Source organism: Hordeum vulgare, chromosome 2H (assembly GCF_904849725.1).
Source record: "Hordeum vulgare subsp. vulgare chromosome 2H, MorexV3_pseudomolecules_assembly, whole genome shotgun sequence".
Lineage (NCBI taxonomy): Eukaryota > Viridiplantae > Streptophyta > Magnoliopsida > Poales > Poaceae > Hordeum > Hordeum vulgare.
The window spans coordinates 212,188,063-212,194,149 of NC_058519.1; the positions used below are offsets into that span (position 1 = coordinate 212,188,063).

At 42.1% G+C, this 6,087-nt stretch overlaps 1 pseudogene; it reads right to left on the reverse strand.

Moving 5' to 3' along the window:
- Nucleotides 1-238: 238 nt before the first annotated feature.
- On the reverse strand, nucleotides 239-5,460 carry LOC123426157 (annotated as a pseudogene).
- Between the last annotated feature and the right edge of the window lie 627 nt (nucleotides 5,461-6,087).

The window sequence follows — 6,087 nt, forward strand, 5'->3', positions numbered from 1 at the left end:
AGCACTCCCTCTACTCGTAGACCATCATTATACCTTGCACGCATCAACAAACACACGATCGACCATCCTCCTCGAATCACCACTGCCTAATTAACCCGATCCTTGATTTTGAAAGTTAATGAAGCAACTAATCAATCCACGAGCTAGCACCAATCAAATTAACCACCTATAGCAACTAGCAAGCAAATGGAGACGATCCAGTCCATTGGATAGATGGATGGATGGATGGATTTCAGGTCTACCACATTTTGAAGTAGTCCATGACAGGCTCGCCCGAGTACAGCTCGTGCATATCAACGTACGACCACGAAGATGGCATCGGGAACGAGGTGTCCGCGGTGCCGGTGAGAGCGCCCGTGACGAAGAAGCCGAGCGAAGGGCTCAACAACGTCGACGAAGACGCCTCCTCCGGCTTGCAGTACCTGCGGATCGCGGTCTGCTGGTCCCCGATGGCTTCCTAGTAGGGTGAATACCCGACACCGCCATGGTTGCTGTTGGCCGTCGCCGCCATCATGAATAAGGAGTTGGGGCTCTGCATTTGCTACTGCGGCATCGGTGGCTCCGCGTTGATAGTCCGATGCTCCATGTCCGGCTCAAGCGCCAGAGAAGCGCTGGAGGTGGAGCTCGAAGCACGGGCAGCGAAGTCGTCGGCTCCAAACGGAGAGTCCATGAGCATCGGCAGGTCGAAGTTGTCGAGAAGGACGGGGTTGTTGAGCAATTCATCATAGTTGATGAAGCCATCGACATCGAGGAAGGCGAGCGGGTCGTCCGTGGCCCCGTCCACTGCCGGCGCCATCTGGGGCGCATTCTTCGCCACCGCCAAGTCTTTGTTGAACACCCGACAAACAACCCAATCGTCCTGCACGCACGCAGTAGGCAAGGTGAGCGAGAAAATAACACGAGAATCATTATAAGAAGCAAGAAACACATCGCGAGCGCGACATGTGAGCGAGTGGTCCAGCAACATCTCCAGATGCTCCGGCGGTCAGTTCGATCGATCGACACGTACAATTAGATGGAGACTGAAAAACAAAATAGATAGATTCTTGCCGTTGCCGTACCTTGACGATGCAGGGAAGGCGATGGGGCAGCGGGCCCTTGAGGCGCTACTCATGCATCGTCCACAACATCTTCCCGCCGCTTGGGCCGCGACCAGTGTAGAAGACGAGCGTCTTCTTCAAGCCGACGAGGACGGCGTCGTGACCCTTGGCGCGGAAGATCTCCTTGTCCTTCCCCGTTGCCTTTTAAAGGCCGCGCTTAATCACCCGATTGGTGCGTAGGGGAAGATGGTGGTGGTAACAACCATGTCGGGGGCAAATGACTCAATCAGGGATGGGAGAGTAGGGGAAGAGCGGTTGAGGGGAGTGGATGGGCGGGGCAAACAGCGTGAGAAAGTGGGTTTTGCAGAGACGAGAGACGAAGGATTAGCAGTGTTTCGTTAACACGATTTTGTTACTGGATTATAGACCATTCGATCATTAATCATACGGTTAATATGTGTAGTTGGATCTGCCTCTTCTTCCTTTTTTAGTGGTAGTAGATGAACTCTAGGGTAATTTGTTACACTTATAGGAATAGCTCAAAGGATTGATGTGAAAGCATAACTTTGAGGAGGTTCTACTACGTACGCCAATTTCATCTTATGTTCTCCGCTATTTATGAACTTTGGAGTGATTCTTTGTTGCATGTTGAGGGATGATCATATGATTCTACTATGTTAGCATTGTTGAGAGATTGCACTAGTGAAAGTATGAACCCTAGGCCTTATTTCCAAGCATTTATACAACATTTTGTTTGCTATTTTACAGTTGCTACCTTGCTGTTTTTATATTTTTAGATTAAAAAAATCTATATCTACCATCCTCATTGCACTTGTATTACCATCTCTTCGCCGAACTAGAGCACCTATATAATTTGCCATTGTATTGGGTGTGTTGGGTACACAAGATATTTCTCGTATTTGATTGCAGGGTTGCTTGAGAGAGACCATCTTCATCTTACACCTCGCACAGATTGATAAACCTTAGGTCATCCACTTGTGGGAATTTTGTTGCTGTCCTATAAAACTCTACACTTGGAGGCCCAACAACGTCTATAATAATAAAGTTGTGTACTAGGCATGATGCTCTTTTCTGGCGCTGTTCCTGGGGAGGGGAGTGCTTGAAGGTATATCTTTAGATCTTGCAATTAAATCTTTTAGTTTCTTGTCTTTCACTAGTTTGGTTTTATAAAAGAAAACTAAAAATGGAGTTTAGGTTGCCTCAATTGCTTCACCTTTATAATGTCTTTTGTGAAAATGATGGTTCAGAAAATTCTGCTTAGTTGTAAGAGGAAGAATTTATAAAAAATGCTTGATGAGAATTCCTTGAATGATGAGCATGATAGTAATATTGTTAGTATGAATTCTATGGATATCCATGATGCTAATGCTATGCAAAGCCACAAGCTTGGGGATGCTATGTTCGATGAAGATGATATTTTTAGTCCCCCGAGTTTTGATGAGAAAATTTATTATGATGAAAGCATGCCTCCTATTTATGGTGATTATATTGATGAAAGTGGGTTTGTAAGAGTGTCAACTCTAGGAATTAGTGATCCTAGTATTTCAGAGGGTGTTAAATCTTTTCATAGTTGTAAAAGTGGATTTGGAGAGGTCATGAGTTTATTTAGTGACAAGTCCACTATTTTGGAAGAGGTCTCAATTTACTATGGAAACGATCTATGGAAGGCTTTAAAGAAAAATACTTGTTGGGAGAGAAACCAATACTTCTACCTACTGTTTTTGAGTGTTAAAATGATTAAGCTATTGTAGTAATCATGTTTTATAGCTTTTATTTCAACAATGTGCCAAGTAAAACCTTTGGGATAGTGTGGATACTTATATGTTTCATTTCGTGCAAAAACAAAAAATTGTGCGTCCAGTATATGAATTATGTGATTTTACTGGAGAGTCAAAGAATTCTGAAATTTGTACACAACATTTCGATGAAAATTCTGTAAGTTTTAAGATTTTTTAGAGTCGGGTAAGTATGGTGTTCATTGAGATCTTCACAGATTGTTCTACTTTTAACATATTCTGTTTTGCATGCATAGTATGCTTATTTTAGTGTTTCCATAGCTTATATTTAGTGTATAAATTATGAAAATGATATAATACAACAGGTATTATGTGATAACAATTATGAATCTTGTCTTGGTATTACCTTTTTGAATGAGCTATCTTTATTACACTAACCCATCTCACGAAGTTCGTTAAGTTCTGTGATTGAAGTTTTCAAGTTTTGGGTGAGATATCAATATGAGGAGAATAAGGAGCAGCAAGAACCTAAGATTGGGGATTCCCAAGACACTCCCAATGTAATATCCAACTAAGACTCAAGTGTCTAAGCTTGGGGATGCCCCGGAAGTCACCCCCTCTTTCGTATTCAACACTATCAATATATGTTAGTTGGAGCAATATCTTTATTCATCACATGATATGTGAGGGATCGATACAAGTTGTGTCCAGAGGGGGGGGGGGTGAATAGACTACTTGTCAAGATAAAAATTCTAGCCTAACCTAATTTATAGGAGGGTAGAAATCTAGCAGTTGTAACAAGTCTAGGTCACCCTACACATGTAGTTCTAAGAGTATAGAAGTAGAAAGTAAACATGCAAGTGTAAATAGAGGAGTAAGGTAGGGAGATCAAATGCATGAGGTTGACACGGTGATTTTTGGCATGGTTTCGATAGGTGGCGCTATCATACATCCATGTTAGTGGAGACTTCAACCCAAGGAGGGTAACGGTTGCGAGAGTGCACGGAGGGATCTACCCACGGAGGGTCCACAAAGAAGCGGCCTTGTTCTGAAACACCCATCTTGTACCAATGATATTCTGCTCGCCTTTTGGTTTTCCACCAAGTGTCCATACTTGGTTCCTCTTAAAGTTGTGTAGCTCTTCATGCATGTCATTCACCCAATATGGATCTTGGAGAGCTTCTTCTACCTTCAAGGGTTCAATGCTAGATATGAAAGAACAATGCCCACAAAACTTAGCTAGTCGAGTTTTAGAGCGAGTGTTTATGTCGCTCTAGATTTGTTTCAGCGGATGATCTTTGTCCACTCTTGCTGTAACTCTTGACAACTTCTTATTTGATGGAGGAGCTTCCTATTCTTCATCGTCATCTTGAGCATTGTCGTTGGCGTCATATTCTCCTTGATGTGGTGGTGAGGAAGGTTGACATGGATCATCAGGATGTTTCTCTTTCTCTTCTTCATCATGTCGTGTACTGGATGCTTCCATGTCATTTTGCGGTTTGACTTGATGCGAAGTAGTAGATTCCACTTGAGTTTATGAAATGCTTTCCTTCACCTCCATGGGACGAATCTTGCCAATGGACAAATCTTTGATAGCTTCCGAAGGTTCCTTATCTCCAAGAAGCTTGTGTAGGTAGAGTCGGTTTATGGCATGGCAAGCTGTTTCCACGGCTTCTGCCCCAAAAGTGTCTTGGAGTCTTGTATTCGTCAAGCATCGTTCTCACCATCTCTATGAGCGTCCGGTTCTTCCTCTCAACAAATCCATTTTGTTGAGGTGTGTACATCGCCGAGAACTCATGTAAGGTACCTTCTTCGTCAAGAAAAGTATCCACATTAGTGTTCTCGAACTCTGTTTCGTTGTCGCTCCGAACGTTCTTGATCTCCACTTCAAACTAGTTTTGAGATTTTCGAGCAAAGTTGTTGAAGATCATTTGTACCTATGACTTATCATTGATAAATAACACCCACGTAAATCGAAAAAAATCATCAACAATCACTAGACCATAAGAATTTCCATCGAGGCTCTTATAAGCATTGGGACGAAAGAGATCCATGTGAAGCCGCTCGATGGGTCTTCTAGTGGTCATGATGTTCTTCACGAGATGACTTCCTCCAACTTGTTTTACTGCTTGACAAGCACTACAAAGTCTATCTTTGTCAAATATAACATCTTTAACACCAAGAATATGATCACCTTTGATGAGTTTGTCAAGATTACGCATACCAACATGTTCAAGCCTTGTATGCCATAACCAACCCTTAGAAGATTTCGCAATAAGGCATGTACGGGGTTTGGATATCTTAGAGAAATCTATAATGTATAGATCGCCTCTAGGGAAACCAATAAAGATGATGTTATGATTGTCGCTACGAAACACTCGGCATTCAACTTTCGTAAATAGTACATCGAAATCGAAATCTGCTAGTCTAGATACGGAAAGTAGATTGTAGCCAAGAGATTCTACTAGCATGACATTCTCAATGTAACTATCATGAGATACGACCACCTTACCAAGACCAAGTACCTTACCTTTGGAATTGTCTCCAAAAGTTACATACCTTCGAAGTCCACGATTCATTGTAATTTCATGGAACATGTCCTTATCTCTAGTCATGTGATCAGTGCATCCACTGTCGAGAACCCACTCCATACCACCGACCATGTAGTCTTTAAGGTTAGCCATAAGATTGCGATTCTTCATGGTCTTCTCATACTCGGTGTTGAAGTTCTTATCATCATCGTAGTAGCCACGTTCCGCATAGTCATCGTCGGACTAAGAGAAAAAGTTTCATCAGAAATTTGACTATTACAATGTTCAAGTTTATGCATTCGAATGGCTTCAACAATGATGTTGTTGATGGTAATGACATTTACTTTGGCACGCATGAGGTCATGAAGCTCAAATAGGCATTTATCAAAGTTAGGATCGGTTGGCTTCATCTTATGGAAAGCAATGTATTTGTGAACAATGATGTCAATATTTCTCAAGGAATAATTTGGATATCTTTTCTCTAAGTATTTCCACAAGGTATGAGCACACTCAAAGTTTTGCAACTGATTAAGCACATTTCTTGGTGAACTCTAATGATAAGATTGACGATGTTGAGGTTACCAAGCATGTTCACTTCATTATCATGAGAAGGATGTATGGGGTCAATGGGAGGCGCATAGGCATATTCAATATACTTGAGCAAGTGGAACTCATCAAATATATCAAGCATTTCGTCTTTCCATTGTCTAAAGTACTCCCCATCAAGAATAGGCACGCTACAACTAAAAATCTGGGAAC